The sequence below is a fragment of the Tamandua tetradactyla genome, chromosome 3, assembly GCF_023851605.1.
Source record: "Tamandua tetradactyla isolate mTamTet1 chromosome 3, mTamTet1.pri, whole genome shotgun sequence".
Taxonomy (NCBI): Eukaryota; Metazoa; Chordata; class Mammalia; order Pilosa; family Myrmecophagidae; genus Tamandua; species Tamandua tetradactyla.
Genome location: NC_135329.1, coordinates 36,440,759 through 36,458,694, shown reverse-complemented (window position 1 = coordinate 36,458,694; position 17,936 = coordinate 36,440,759).

The window sequence follows — 17,936 nt, the reverse complement described above, 5'->3', positions numbered from 1 at the left end:
GGCAAGAAGAAATGGACACTGAGCATTTCTCAGTCTATACAGGCATAAGAAATCATGAATCAAATGTCACATGTTAGGGAGTCAAGGTTTCTTGGCTATTTTCAAGACCAACCTGAGCCATGACCCTTCTTTTAGTGCCAAAATCCAGGACTGAACCAGCCATTACCTTTTAAAGTGCAACTATGGTACCAAATTGGAAGGATGAATGCTATTCTCCAGGATACATAATAAACCTTAAATCAACAATCTAGGTCTACGTGGGGTAGAAAATATGGGTCTTGGAGACAAAAGGTGAAAGTGAAAGCAATCTCACATCACTTCCAATGATCCACCTGTACTTTACACAGTGTCTGAAAATTTAAAGGTCTTGTTTACTGCAAAAGTTTACTTTCATCACGGAGCTAAGTTACCCCCACCAAATAAGCCATCTAATCCTGCATAGACGCTAGCAGGGGTGAGGGGAATCTAGAATGAGCAGTGGCTGAGGAAGCTGATGAGTTGTAGCTGTGGCCCTCACACCAGTTACGGTGATGGAAAATAATGTTCCTCTTGTAAACTCCCCAGAAATAAGAGTAACCATAGTTCTAAAGGAAGTCTTCCCAAGCAATGACCATGTTTGAGAAAAATTAAAATGGATCCTCAGGGTTCTAAGTGGATGCTGTAGTTCAACATCATGTTCTCTTTTAGTACTGTGATACTTATTCTCCCATGTGCCAGGGTGTTGGCTATTGATTTTTCACTAAGCCTAACCCTTGGGACAAGCATTTGGGTAAAGGAAATGGTCTTGCTCAAAGTATGCAGCCTTTTTAAGAGCAGCCCACAAGCAAAGGCTGGTCCCTACTGGATTGGCTGATCTCTTTGTTGTGATTGCATCAAGGTTTAACTTTTCTCTCTGCCCAATTTTGTGTCCCTCACTCCTTCATGGCATTGATCCCAAGAGCACACTGTGCTTTACGAGATAGAAAATTGGTAAGGTTCTTTGCAAACTTGAGTGCTGTTATTAAGTCATCTCTGAAACTTCAATGTTTTATTTTGTTTTTGTCTTGTCTATAGTGCCAAACAAAGTGAAGGCAAGGGAGGATCCCATGGTAGAGATAGTCAGCCAGTCTTGAAATCTTTAATATCATGTCCGTGCTGGGAAAATTAACAAATAAACAAAAATCACTGTTGATTGGATGAGTTGCTAAGAAACAGAATGATTATCATATTGTCCACTGAGAACTACACTGAGCATCAAATTGGACAATTGGGAAAAAAATGATAGACACAAGACTGCTTACTAAAACCAGATGCACTGAGGTGCTGCACCAACTATATATTGGCAACTTCCTTCAACAATACATTAAAATGCAGAGGTTAGGGCTTTTCAAAGTAGGGAAACTGAAATCAGGTGCAGAGAAAATTAATAAACTTCATTAGTCATGGGAAAAATGAAAGAGTAATAAAAAGAACATGTTTCTATGAGTGTCTGAGCCAAGTGGTTAGATTACTGCATTAGAATTGTTAAGGGTATTAAAATATAGTTGAAATAATTAAATTTAGAAGAAGTGTTTTAATGATATGCTTAGTAATATAAAAGGAAATTAGTTGGTTCTGGGTTTGTGGAGGCCCATTAAGGTAGAAAGAAGAAAGGCCCAGGACACCGGCCACAGTTAACAAACCAGCATTAACAACGAACAAATGTGATTTTCCTTATTTGAATGCACAAATGTAATTCATTAATATTAAAAACCTTTCACCAGTAATAATAAAGTATTACTTGATAAACCATAGTGAAGGCAAATATCTGATTTAGAAATGCATAAATTCAGGGAAATACAAGGTAAAATTATGATGGCCATTTTCTCCTTTTAGGAGACAACTTGAGAAAACTAACTTAATGTCAATGATTTTCTTTAGTAATTCTAAAGATTTAAAAGCTATGTCAAGAAGTTTATAAACCAGGAAGATAGTCTAAGAGTGTGTGCTTTTGTATTTCAAGATTGACTTTGAGTAGGTAGATTCATTTCCCCAAAAATCAATTTCCTGGTTTTAAAAATGGGGAACACCTCTTAGGTTAATTTTAAACTGTGACGGAATAAATTGGAAAAAAAGGACTTGATGTAATGTGTCTTGTCAACAAACAACTGCTTTTATTAGCAATGCATACTATATAAATATAAATATGATTTTCAATCTCTTCTTGTTACATGAGTTTTAAAACTTCTACAGTAGCTTAAACCTGATATAATATGTGTCTGTTAAAGTTTGCATACATTTTTAAGTATTATTTTCAGCATCATGAATGGGAAAATCCTAATTCCTCAGTAAAGAAGATAAAGGTATTGCACACGAAGCTGAAAATTTCAGGTGTTTGGCTTATGAGACAAAGGCCTTTCATCCTCTCCCATCACATCATATCACATCCCTCACAGCAGAACTTAGCAATGAATAATGTTTGATATTAGTTACCCACTGCAATCAGATGAGACATAGTGGATGCATTAACATAAATTCTTCCTTTTTGTACTGTTAAAAAGTTTTCCTAGGAGTACACATTTATGTCTTTGGTCACAAGCATAAACAAATTTAAAGAAAGTAATATGCATTTGCTTATGACATTGTTCATTAATTTTTTTAAATGTAATTGAAAAGTGCTGTAAATTATAGATAATATCGAATAAATTGTTATAAAGTAACTTAACATAAAATAAATCTACTAAAATTATTATAGTTATAACCTCATATTTAGAATTTACTAGAATGCATTTATCAAAATGATATGAGTGGGCGGACCATGGTGGCTCAGCAGGCAGAGTTCTTGCCTACCATACCGAGGACCCTGGTTCGATTCCCGGACCATGCAGCCCGCCCCCCTACCCCACCCCACCCAAAAAAAAAGGCATAAGTGGTTATCTTTTGGTCTTATAGCCATGTCTCTCTGCGAATCTAATTTTTCACATTAATGCATATTTTCTGTAATTAAAAATACATACTGCTACTAATAAGAACATAAGATATATTCATATATTATATTTATGAACTTTCCTCCCTTTTGAACACTCTGAGAGTGAAAAGCTGCTCTCTCAGGAAGACCTTATTATTTTCAGTAAATGATTTATAAAAGCTTCGTTTCTCCACAGTATCTCTGATGACCCTGTATAAAGTTGTTCATAAAGATACACACAGTAAATCTAGTCCTTAACACAATCATCATTCATGGATCTTCTCTCTGGTGTGAAAATGAGCTCAAATGGAACCTTTTATCCCACTTACCACATTTATAAGCATTTTATCCTCATTTTATCCTCCTCTGATGGCTATCAAGTCTTGATCTTTAAATATTTCTTTTCTCTTTGGGAAGCATTTATAGAACACATTTCTCAAGATCCTTTCATCCTTTCATGGGTGACACACTCTCATTTTCCATTGTAAGTTGCATTGCAGTCGCTAGATCCATGGGGTTGCTATTCTATTGTATATTTCAGCTGCTCGTTATGACAAATGTGTTCACCTTTGTATCACGAAGAGGCTTGCTCTGTAAGGGAAGGAAAATGGCTGACCTAAGAATTTTTTAGTACATTTCTTTTTTCAAACATTTTCAAATTAACAGGAATCTGGTTTTTGGAAATTCCTTCAGTAGTCATCATGCACAGGAATTTACAAAATAAAAATACATGAGACTTTAAATCCCTGGAGTCTCCTTTATGAAGACATATTACAATCTTCTAAGTTGTGGACACTTGAAGAGATAACAGTCTCCGTCAGGGGATTTGGGAAAGGTCTTTTTGGTATTGATTGTTGAGGTTTCTTTTTGAAGTGTCAAAATGTGGTTCTGGCTCTCAGACGTCTTTAGCTTTCAGATGTCTAAGTGGTCTTTTGTACAGAGTCTTGGCAGCAATACAGCTTAACATGTTCCAAAAGCTAAATGAGGGTCCTGGGCAATTTGATATCCAAGGTAGCTGTCACTCAATTTTTATAAAGACGCAATCTCACTATCATCATCCTCTTTGATTCTGCCCTACCTCTTTTTCTGAAAACGCTAAATATTTTCTTTTCTCTCCAGTAAAATGAATGGCCTTATCTGCAACTTTACTAACATTTGGATGAAAAATCACAACCCACAGAAGAGTAAACTCTCAAGGAGTAAAAAGCTAACTAAAAAATTGCAATGGGTTTTCCTTTTAGACAACCCTTTAATAGCACATCCCTCAAAAATCAGAAATACATGGAAGTCAAAACAACAAAAATGATGTCCTACCCTGATTTATTCTAAGCTGTGTTTACTATGTACTATTAAACACCTCTCTAATCAGTCCCCATGATGATCATTAAAGCTAAAAATAATTCAAGGCAAAGTTTATTATATACTAAATATCTGGGATTTTTTAAGGAGACATTTATATTAAAATTAATAGAAATTAAACTGTCTAATAAGTTCTGCATAGCATGTTTCTAATCATAATGAAGTGTACTATACAGAGTCCGAATGTATTCCAAAGTTAAATTTTTCATCAATGTTAGAATGCCTCCTTTACTAGGAAATTCTAATAAAATATAATAATTATTAAATATGTTTTCTTTCATAAATGTGCTGTAGGTTTGCCTAAACAGGGAGCAATGAAAACAATAAACCCACACTGGCACTATGAGTAAATCTTCTATGACTTCCCAATATTTTAAACTGAATTTAATTGGTCGAAAGCTATTATTCCTTACCACTCACTCAATTGTAACTGATAAGTGATCAGTAACAGTCAGGTAATATACAGCATGCTTCCTCTCCCTTAAAAAAAAAGAGAGGAAGCAAATTGAGAAGATTGGGTTTGGGAGACCAGGGAGAGGAGTAAAGACTAACCTGGATTTATGGTCCTTCACCCACCATTTGGCAACTGTTTGCCTAAGAAATATGCGGTCACTATTATGTGTTAACTATACTTAGTCCCTCGGATGCAGAGGGGATTGTGAGCTCTCTGGGGGAAAGAGATCCTCAAGTCTTTTCTTTTTTTTTAATTGAAGTATTTATTGAGATAATTGCAGATTCACAGGCAGTTATAGGATATAATACACATTGTGAATGTAATTAACCCCATGGTCTGTATATTTAAAAGTGGTTAAAATAGAAGATATTATGTTTATATGTTACCAAAAAAAATTTTTTTTAAGTAAAAAAAAATTAAAAGAAAAAAAATATATATATACAGCATACAGTTTCAGTGACAACTGGAACTTTATGTGTTCAAGTGTGTTTTCAAGTGGTTCAAATTTGAACAAAACCAGTATTTTATGGCAGGATTGTCTACTGTAAACTATTGTAATTGTATGTCTATTGTATGGAGTGTTGTAAACTATACTCCAAGTAGCCAATAACATTCAGTTTGCCCCAGGAGAAGAAATGTATCTGTTAACTTTTGGAAGGATGGACAATTAATTCAAGAATCTTACATTCTAGCTTTTTCTCAGTAAATGATTGGCTATGAGATACTGGCAAATTTTCTGTCTTGTAAGTTCTTGATTTCCTTCTCTGTTAAATGAGTGGTTGGAGCTGCATAGTTTTAATGTTTTCCTAGTTGTTTTGTCTCTTGGAATGACAGCTGTATCTTTAATTTCTAGAATAATACCTGATTGAATCTAATTAATTCAACAAATAGTTACTGAATTGAGTGCCCAGTACAAGGAAAGATACTACAGCCTGAAGACAAAACTGTGAACGAAAGCAGATATGATCCAGGACCTTGTTTTGTTTACCAAATAGTGAGAGATAGCCAAAGATTCCAGCTTATATGTTGTATGAGGCCAAATAACCATAATTGTAATCAATCTGAATATTTGCCTTAAACTTTCTTTAATGGCTAAGGAAAGATGATTGTTTACCATGATATTCCTTGATTAGATTTTTAGTTACAGATACAGATAACTGAGAGCCTTTTTACTTTCTTTTGTAAAACATTTTTAGCTCTTGTAACTCCCTTAAATATCACAATTATTAATTTACTTGGATTATTTTAATCATACATACATTAACAAGTAAACTTTAGCTCTGTTGTTTAAAGGTTAGTTCAATCTTTCTATCATTTTAAATATGAAGGTGGTTAGTATTTCTTTCATAAGACTTGGTTCTGGTTCAAAATGATAAAAACCATTTCGTGTTTTCATATAAAGATAAAATATACTCATGAGGCTTGGCTTTAGGTTTAGAATCTGGAAAGATCTTTAAACTTGGCCCTAACTTACCTCCTTAAATCTGTACAATAAGTAATCACTTATTGTGCCCAGACCTAGATGAAATTTTCTGAGAGGGAAAGGAGAGCAACTAATATTTATTGAATGTTCATAGAACTTGAGTCTAAACACCAAAAGCTTCCAAACACTTCTTACTAGCAAGAATTTTCTTATGATCACTCATTTTAAATCAGATTGTACTACACAAAGAATGATTTGTTATATTAGTATATAACAAATGATGCCAGTGGGTTCTCTGGGTAGAAATTAGATTTAGCAACATCATATTATTATTAAAATTACTATTGCTATTATTTTGTTATTATTATTCAGGAGAAGAGATGGGTCATAATAGACCCTTATGGTGACATCACGGCGATGGCTAGCCTCGTGAATGATGATTCAAATTGTTTGTCAGGTACTAACTGCAAAGGATTGAATTGTAATTCATAGGTATATGTCCACTCCCTTAATGTAATAAAAAATTATATAGCACCTATGGCCTTGACTTACATCAATTTTGGTTTAATTCTGTCATGGTGATTTTATGGACATAATCTCTTTAAAGGTATGGCTCATTTAGAATAGGCCAGAATCCAAAAAATTCGGATTACATTTAATCATTGAGATATGTGTTGGTGACCCCACTTTACAGAAAAATGTGACTTTAAGGATTTTAAATAATTTCGTGACTGCCTCATACTCACTGAATTTCAACTCTATCACTTAAATACAGGCTTAAAAATTTCATAATCTTTCTTAACCGAAAGATCCTTTTGTCCATGTAGATTGTTAGAATGGGATTTAAAAGAAGCTTCGCACCGTATGTGTTCCAATTTTCAACTAAGGAACTTTGTAATTACACATTGATACTCTCTCAACATTTTCTTAGGGATTCTTCCTGCTTTTAACTTTCTTTCTTTCTTTCTTTTTTTTTTTTTTTTTAAGTATATGCATGTATATTTTTTGCATGGGCAGACATTGGGAAGAGAACCCGGATGTCTGGCATGGCAGGCGAGAATTCTGACACTGAGCCACTGTTGCACCACCCTTTATCTTTCACATATATTTGCTTCTCTGGCTAGATTATAATCTTTTTGAGGGCACAAAAGTGATTATTTTGAATCCATCATTTTATCATCTATTGTCCTAGGATGAAACACGTTGCTGAATTAATTACTCAAAAGAAAGCACCTCTTCACTCTGCTGTGGCAGGTTTCAAATTTGGCACATCATAATTGAGTAGCAATGTAACAATGCTAATTTCTTTAAAAATGAATTTCATTTAGCCTTGGAAATCCCAATTCCACTGAAGACTGAAAACTTAATCTTGTTATTTTAAGGTAATCACGGCACTGTTTACAATAGTCAGGTAGGAAAAATATTCAACCAAATTCAAGATTCAAGCTTTGTAAATTCATGAGTCTTCCTTTCCTTCCTCTTAATGAATGTGATATTGCTTTTATGAGGTGGAATTGGAATTTGGCTCCAAATTCTGCTGGGTTAGTCTTCGGATTCTGGTCCTTGTTCTGTTTTCTGATACTTCCTGGATTCCATGAGGTTCTGCTCATTCTTTAACATGTCCCTCAGTCTTCACTGACTTGCTGCTTAAGTGCCCCTGTCTAGTGTAACTTTTGATCTCTTACTCAAACAGGGTCAATGCACAGAACATGCTACCTTCACTGCAGCACCCATCAACCTTCTGTGACTTCACAGATGCAGCATGTCCTGTGTCCATTGTCTTTAGGTTGTCCACCTTATACTCTTTTCCCCTGGACCCTGCTGGGAGCTTTCAACCAAGAGTAAATTATAGGAAGCCAGGTCCCACACTAGCTTTTCAACTTTCTTGCTTTCTATCTCCAGCCTTTTTTACACTTCTCCACTCCCAGCCTGACATCCAGAAAAGGTCTTTATGTACCTCTAAGAACCGTGAGAAAACTACTAATTTTCATATTTTCTATCCTACGAACATTATAGGTTATAGAGAAAATTCTATGATCCATTCACCAAAGTTGCCTATTGTTACTTAAAATCCAGTGTTGAGAGTTCTTTTCTTTCAATGTTTATATGGTGGTTATCTGTCTTCTGAGCTTTTAAAAATCCATCTCAAAAGTTAAAGCTGATAAATTACTTCTTCACTCTTGTCAGTGTTTTTCCTTCCTTGAGTGATACTTTGTGAATTCTATCCATACATCTTAAATGTTTCCGTGAAGTCTTCATTTCAGAAAATCTGATCTGCTTCTCTCATTGAAAACATCCAATTACTAGAAAATATTTGTTGATTTTGATGTTACCAGGCAATTCCATATCATGGGCTAAGAGTGGATAAAAACATAAAAATTAAAATATTTTTAAACTAACCAAGCAATAAAAACATACACAAAATCAAAAAGCCACAAAGATTACAATCAAGTAAGAAACCACAAATTAATAGAAACAAATCTTGTGGTCACCAATTATTGGAATCCTGAACTACGAATTCCATGATTTCATAATATTATATAGAAATGATCCAAAAGAGATACATATTTGTGTTCTTTGATAATTATTACCAGATTTAATGTGCCTTCTCTGGCCATCCTTATTTCCCAAGCACTTATAGAAGTTTTGTGTATAACTCCTTGTAACTAAACTTTGCCTTATTTTCATCACAGAAATACGTAATGATAGTTTTTATTTCTTTATATATGGTATTTCCTAGTTACACTGAATTGCGTATAAAAGTTTCATAGGACAATCAAAGAATAGCATTTTATTCATGCACATATGTATATTGTTAATACGAGATATGTGGACAATTTGTTTACTCTCACTTATCAAGTCCTCAAAATGAAAATTTATTTATTCATGAAAAACACAGATATGATCAAGTATTGCCCCAAATGTATGATCCTGAATTATTTCTGAATTTATAGCAGGAATCCCTTCTCTTTAAAACTATACTCAAAGAATTTAGAACAGAAAAAGAAAAAGAAAAAAAAGTAAATGCAGTTTCAAAATGATCTGCTGGTGTTATTTTTTCCCTACATTTCTGAATGCCTCTAGCTTAATAAAAGTGATGAAAATTTGGATAAAATTTAGTTTCATTTCAGAAATAGCAGAATTTGTTTTTTCTCTTACAAAGCTTCCAAACGAAGACGGAACAATAACTAAAATGACCTTTTCATTTCTCTTTGATGGATATTTCTAATTAGACATCCAAATAATATTTCGTATGTCCTAGGAAGTTATATAGCATCCTGAATCCTAGAAATGAAGGGGTATTATTTATGCATTTTCCACAAGAATATGTATTTTATTTAAAGAATACACTTTATGTCTGAAGAGCTCATCTCATAAAACCCGGGAGCTTGTCTGAGCTGTTCAGTTAGTAATTTTAGAGCTTTTCTGACATTACCCTAATAATCATTCTATACACTTTATTAATCATTTAAGGTGGAAAGTAGGGGATGCCAGTTGGGGAAGAGTTAATAACAGAAAAAATAATAAAATAAGCAGTTGCCCTCATGCTTTCCTTGAAGAAATTACATATTATTGTGTCTTATTTTACTTAAGTATGCATCTTAGATCAATGATGTAGTGGGTCATGAATCAATTATTTTAGTAAAGAGCAATAACCTCTCAGTAGATTTTTAAACTACCACTTCTAAAGGCAGATTTTGAAAATATTGTTAAATGTGACAGATTGAATCTGAGTTGTATTAAAAAGAAAGGAAACTTACTGCTCTTGTTGAAATCAATACCTCAATGCTCACCTAAAGAAATAAAGTCACTTTAAGAGGAACCAGTTCAAGCATTATAGAGGCCAGTGTACATTGCTGTTAGTTTTATGAGTCAAGACACCAACTTTAGCTTTTCCTTATGTCAGCTCTAGAAAAGATGCTCTTTTGAATTACTGTTCACAGAAGAGTATATTAAAATTACCCCCAACAATGATTCTCTGCCTTGGTGAAATAAAACATTGAAAAACTGTTATTTTTCTCTGCAATCATGTGATTTCACAGGCGTGTTGCTGTAAGAATGAAGTTATTGGCCCATGCCCCACAGCAGCCGACCCGCCCGCCCTCCTTCTCCCCTCTCTTTCCCCTCCTGCTCCGGTGGCTCTCCAACCACCACGGTGCCCTCTTCTCCGCCTTCACCGGCTCCTCCGCCACCAGCCTCGACAGCCTTGCCGCCCTCACCTTTCCTCCTCCAGAACAGCTACCGGGGGAGTGGAGATAATACAGAGCAGCTCCCGGAGCCACGAGGGAGATCAAAGGGACAGCGTACCCCATCCTGGAACGGCTGACTATCTGGGAGAAACAGCTCCGGTGAGATCACCAAGGGGCACGGGCTTTCCTGGGTGGGACGGCAAGCGACCGGAGTCCCTCCCTTCCACCTTCCCAGGCCAGCTGGTAGAATTGGACAGGCGGTCCCCTTAGGCCGTGGCGGCTGGTGCCCCCACCACGCGAGGCCCCCCGGACCAACTGAGATAGTTGGGTCGGAAATCCCCAGACTGTGGAGAACAGTGACCGGGGGATCCCTTCCAAACACGTGACTCCCCTGTCCAGCTGGGAACAGTGCACTTTCCCGGGCTGTGACAGCTGGCGCCCTCCCGCCATGCTTGGAGTCCCGGGCCGACTAGCTAATTCGGCCGGACGCTCTCCTGTGCTGTGGCGGCCGACGACCCTCCCCGCATTCGGAACCCCAGGCCGGCTGGCATTCTTCCAAGACGCTTCGGCTGCCAAACCTTCCCTATGGCGAGAATTTTCCAGAGTTAAAGGACCCACAGCAACTTTCACTGGTGGAACCCGTAGACAAACGTGTGCCACGAGCGCCACCTACTGGGCAGGATAAGAAAAACAGAACCCAGAGATTGCACAGAAAAATCTTTCAACCTGTGGGGTCGAACACCCAGGGAAATCTGACTAAATGCCCAGACGCCAGCAGAAGATAACAGATCACGCTCAGAAAATTGAACATATGGTCCAGTCAAACGAAGAAACCAATAGTTCAAATGAGATACAGGAGCTGAAACAACTAATGCTGAATATACGAACAGAAATGGAAAACCTCTTCAAAAATGAAATCGATAAATTGAGGGAGGACATGAAGAAGACATGGGCTGAACATAAAGAAGAAATAGAAAAACTGAAAAAACAAATCACAGAACTTATGGAAGTGAAAGATAAAGTAGAAAAGATGGAAAAAATAATGGATACCTACAATGACAGATTTAAAGAGACAGAAGATAGAATTAGTGATTTGGAGGATGAAACATCTGAATTCCAAAAAGAAACAGAAACTATCCGGAAAAGAATGGAAAAATTTGAACAAGGTATCAGGGAACTCAAGGACAATGTGAACCGTACAAATATACGTGTAGTGGGTGTCCCAGAAGGAGAAGAGAAGGGAAAAGGAGGAGAAAAACTAATGGAAGAAATTATCACTGAAAATTTCCCAACTCTTATGAAAGACCTAAAATTACAGATCCAAGAAGTGCAGCGCACCCCAAAGAGATTAGACACAAATAGGCGTTCCCCAAGACACTTACTAGTTAGAATGTCAGAGGTCAAAGAGAAAGAGAGGATCTTGAAAGCAGCGAGAGAAAAACAATCTGTCACATACAAGGGAAACCCAATAAGACTATGTGTAGATTTCTCAGCAGAAACCATGGAAGCTAGAAGACAGTGGGATGATATATTTAAGTTACTAAAAGAGAAAAACTGCCAGCCAAGACTCCTATATCCAGCAAAATTGTCCTTCAAAAATGAGGGAGAAATTAAAACATTCTCAGACAAAAAGTCACTGAGAGAATTTGTGACCAAGAGACCAGCTCTGCAAGAAATACTAAAGGAAGCACTAGAGTCAGATACAAAAAGACAGAAGAGAGAGGCATGGAGAAAAGTGTAGAAAGAAGGAAAGTCAGATATGATATATATAATACAAAAGCCAAAATGGTAGAGGAAAATATTATTCAAACAGTAATAACTCTAAATGTTAATGGACTGAATTCTCCAATCAAAAGACATAGACTGGCAGAATGGATTAAAAAACAGGATCCTTCTATATGCTGTCTACAGGAAACACATCTTAGACCCAAAGATAAATATAGGTTGAAAGTGAAAGGTTGGGAAAAGATATTTCATGCAAATAACAACCAGAAAAGAGCAGGAGTGGCTATACTAATATCCAACAAATTAGACTTCAAATGTAAAACAGTTAAAAGAGACAAAGAAGGACACTATATACTATTAAAAGGAACAATTAACCAAGAAGACATAACAATCATAAATATTTACACACCGAACCAGAATGCCCCAAAATACGTGAGGAATACACTGCAAACACTGAAAAGGGAAATAGATACATATACCATAATAGTTGGAGACTTCAATTCACCACTCTCATCAATGGACAGAACATCTAGACAGAGAATCAATAAAGAAATAGAGAACCTGAATATTACTATAAATGAGCTTGACTTAACAGACATTTATAGGACATTACATCCCACAACAGCAGGATACACCTTTTTTTCAAGTGCTCATGGATCATTCTCAAAGATAGACCATATGCTGTGTCACAAAGCAAGTCTTAACAAATTTAAAAAGATTGAAATCATACACAACACTTTCTCGGATCATAAAGGAATGAAGTTGGAAATCAATAATAGGCGGAGTGCCAGAAAATTCGTAAATACATGGAGGCTCAACAACACACTCTTAAACAACAAGTGGGTCAAAGAAGAAATTGCAAGAGAAATTAGTAAATACCTAGAGGCAAATGAAAATGAAGACACAACATATCAAAACTTATGGGACGCAGCAAAGGCAGTGCTAAGAGGGAAATTTATTGCCCTAAATGCCTTTATCAGAAAAGAAGAAAAGGCAAAAATGCAGGAATTAACTGTCCACTTGGAAGAACTGGAGAAAGAACAGCAAACTAATCCCAAAGCAAGCAAAAGGAAAGAAATAACAAAGATTAGAGCAGAAATAAATGAAATTGAAAACATGAAAACAATAGAGAAAATCAATAAGACCAGAAGTTGGTTCTATGAGAAAATCAACAAGATTGATGGGCCCTTAGCAAGATTGACAAAAAGAAGAAGAGAGAGGATGCAAATAAATAAGATTAGAAATGGAAGAGGAGACATAACTACTGACCTCACAGAAATAAAGGAGGTAATAACAGGATACTATGAAAAACTTTACGCTAATAAATACAACAATTTAGATGAAATGGACAGGTTCCTGGAAAGACATGAACAACCAACTTTGACTCAAGAAGAAATAGACGACCTCAACAAACCAATCACAAGTAAAGAGATTGAATTAGTTATTCAAAAGCTCCCTAAAAAGAAAAGTCCAGGACCAGACAGCTTCACATGTGAATTCTATCAACATTCCAGAAAGAATTAGTACCTACTCTCCTCAAACTCTTCAACATAATCGAAGTGGAGGGAAAACTACATAATTCATTCTATGAAGCCAACATCACCCTCATACCAAAACCAGGCAAAGATATTACAAAAAAAGAAAACTACAGACCAATCTCTCTAATGAATACAGATGCAAAAATCCTCAATAAAATTCTAGCAAATCGTATCCAACAACACATTAAAAGAATTATACATCATGACCAAGTAGGATTCATCCCAGGTATGCAAGGATGTTTCAACATAAGAAAATCAATTAATGTGATACACCATATCAACAAATCAAAGCAGAAAAATCACATGATCATCTCAATTGATGCAGAGAAGGCATTTGACAAGATTCAACATCTTTCCTGCTGAAAACACTTCAAAAGATAGGAATACAAGGGAACTTCCTTAAAATGATAGAGGGAATATATGAAAAACCCACAGCTAATATCATCCTCAATGGGGAAAAATTGAAAACTTTCCCCCTAAGATCAGGAACAAGACAAGGAGGTCCATTATCACCACTATTATTCAACATTGTGTTGGAAGTTCTAGCCAGAGCAATTAGGCAAGAAAAAGAAATACAAGGCATCAAAATTGGAAAGGAAGAAGTAAAACTATCACTGTTTGCAGACGATATGATACTATACATAGAAAACCCAGAAAAATCCACAGCAAAATTACTAGAGCTAATAAATGAGTACAGCAGAGTAGCAGGCTACAAGATCAACATTCAAAAATCGGTAGCTTTTCTATACACTAGTAATGAACAAGCTGAGGCGGAAATCAAGAAACGAATCCCATTTACAATCGCAACTAAAAAAATAAAATACCTAGGAATAAATTTAACCAAAGAGACAAAAAACCTATATAAAGAAAACTACAAAAAACTGCTAAAAGAAATCACAGAAGACCTAAATAGATGGAAGGGCATACCGTGTTCATGGATTGGAAGACTAAATATAATTAAGATGTCAATCCTACCTAAACTCATCTACAGATTCAATGCAATACCAATCAAAATCCCAACAACTTATTTTTCAGAATTAGAAAAACCAATAAGCAAATTTATCTGGAAGGGCAGGTTGCCCCGAATTGCTAAAAACATCTTGAGGAAAAAAAACGAAGCTGGAGGTCTAGCGATGCCGGACTTTAAGGCATATTATGAAGCCACAGTGGTCAAAACAGCATGGTATTGGCATAAAGATAGATATATCGACCAATGGAATTGAATAGAGTGCTCAGATATAGACCCTCTCATCTATGGACATTTGATCTTTGATAAGGCAGTCAAGCCAACTCACCTGGGACAGAACAGTCTCTTCAATAAATGGTGCCTAGAGAACTGGATATCCATAAGTAAAAGAATGAAAGAAGACCCGTATCTCACACCTTATACAAAAATTAACTCAAAATGGATCAAAGATCTAAACATTAGGTCTAAGACCATAAAACAGTTATAGGAAAATGTAGGGAGATATCTTACGAATCTTACAACTGGAGGCGGTTTTATGGACCTTAAACCTAAAGCAAGAGCACTGAAGAAAGAAATAAATAAATGGGAACTCCTCAAAATTAAACACTTTTGTGCATCAAAGAACTTCATCAAGAAAGTAGAAAGACAGCCTACACAATGGGAGACAATATTTGGAAACGACATATCAGATAAAGGTCTAGTATCCAGAATTTATAAAGAGATTGTCCAACTCAACAACAAAAAGACAGCCAACCCAATTACAAAATGGGAAAAAGACTTGAACAGACACCTACCAGAAGAAGAAATACGGATGGCCAAGAGGCACATGAAGAGATGCTCAATGTCCCTGGCCATTAGAGAAATGCAAATCAAAACCACAATGAGATATCATCTCACACCCACCAGAATGGCCATTATCAACAAAACAGAAAATGACAAGTGCTGGAGAGGATGCGGAGAAAGAGGCACACTTATCCACTGTTGGTGGAAATGTCAAATGGTGCAACCACTGTGGAAGGCAGTTTGGCGGTTCCTCAAAAAGCTGAATATAGAATTGCCATATGACCCAGCAATACCATTGCTAGGTATCTACTCAAAGGACTTAAGGGCAAAGACACAAATGGACATTTGCACACCAATGTTTATAGCAGCGTTATTTACAATTGCAAAGAGATGGAAACAGCCAAAATCTCCATCAACAGACGAGTGGCTTAACAAACTGTGGTATATACATACGATGGAATATTATGCAGCTTTAAGACAAGATAAACTTATGAACCATGTAATAACATGGATGGACCTAGAGAATATTATGCTGAGTGAATCCAGCCAAAAACAAAAGGACAAATACTGTATGGTCCCACTGATGTGAACGAACATTCGAGAATAAACTTGAAATATGTCATTGGTAACAGAGTTCAGCAGGAGTTAGAAACAGGGTAAGACAATGGGTAATTGAAGCTGAAGGGATACAGACTGTGCAACAGGACTAGATACAAAAACTCAAAAATGGACAGCACAATAATACCTAATTGTAAAGTAATCATGTTAAAACACTGAATGAAGCTGCATCTGAGCTATAGGGTTTTTTTTGTTTTTGTTTGCTTGTTTGTTTGTTTGTTGTTTTTTTTATTATTATTACTACTTTTATTTCTTTTCTTTATATTAACATTTTATATCTTTTTCTGTTGTGTTGCTAGTTCCTCTAAACCGATGCAAATGTACTAAGAAACAATGATCATGCATCTATGTGATGATGTTAAGAATTACTGAGTGCATATGTAGAACGGTATGATTTCTAAATGCTGTGTTAATTTCTTTTTTTTTTCTTTCCGTTAATAAAAAAAATAAAATAAAAAATAAAAAAAAAAGAATGAAGTTATTTCTGCTCCTTAATGTAAGGGAGTAAGGGTTTTGAAGTCATATGTATAAAATTGGTTGGAGACAGATGATTATTGAATGTAAATGGTGAATGTGCATTTCTGATTCATGTGATCTAAGTAATTTCTTGGAATTGTAGTTGGAAGCAGCCCTTTTATTGCTCATTTTTTCTGATTAAAACTGAATGAAATTTAATTATCACAAAAATAGTCAGTGTGTTTCAATTTTGCGTGTTCTGTTACTGTTTAAATTTGGAATGTTGCCCCATCACTCTTACAACTATTGTACTATCTAAATCATTTTTGTTGGTATCCTCACACAATTGTGAAATATTTTCATGCATACATAATGAACCACACATCCCAGATGAACATTTAGAAACAGGGTGACAAAATAGAAGTTGGATTATTGTCAATCTCTTACCAAACTTCCTTTCCTCTTTTTTTTTTTTTTTTTTGGTTTCCTTTGAGATTCATTGTTGGACTGAAAAGATATCACCTGTTGCCAGAGTGGAAGCAAATCCCCACCCCTTCCTTTTCTCACGTGATTTTCAAGCAAATGTATTGTGAAAGAAAAATCAATGAGTAGAATGATTGAAGGTTTGTAATAGATATTTCTCTGTTATAAATATGCAATAGTTATAGCCAGTGATTTGCAGGTTCATATTATTTGAATATTTTATTATGATTTGACTATTACATTTGCAATATGGCCAGTGGCTTTTTGTGTGTGATTTATTCCACAAAATGTGAAGTAATTTCAATTTATGAAGGATAAAAACTATGCTGTAGACCCTAAAATAATACTATTCCTGCTTGTGAATTTAAGTTTGATATTTGCATAATTATCCTTGCTAACTCCTCAAATAAAAACATTTTGCTCAATGCATTCCATTCATTTCTGAGATGGGGAAAATGACCTCAGAAAATGCACAGACTGAAGTCCATGACCTCATCAAATGGTAATCTTTTCTGAAACCTTTTATTTAAAAAATCTCCGTTTGGAATAGTGCATCTGTATTATGTTGTTATTGGTAGAAACCATTTTATAGTGTTGAACAATGTTTAATCAATTCATATTTTATAAATTATTTGCACTGTAACTTCCATTGGAAAATATATTAACTTTTTCTACAAGGATTTGATTATACAATGGAGTAGCAATTGAAAAATGTTAATGACATTCTGGCATTGAGTAGCTATGGATCTTTCTACAATGATTTTATTATGCATTGGTGTAGCAGTTGAAAAATGTTAATGACATTCTGGTATTGAGTGGCCATGGAGACCTTTTTGTGTTAACTAATTTTATGCATGTTATATGTGAGTCTAAAACTCTGAAATTTAGAAAATTTAGAAAACCAATGGAATAGCTTAAATTCTTATGATGTGTGGCTTCTCTGTGAATTATTGCCTAGAACATTTAAAAAGGTTACATTTTTTTTTTTATGGATGAGGAATTCTCCAAAATGAT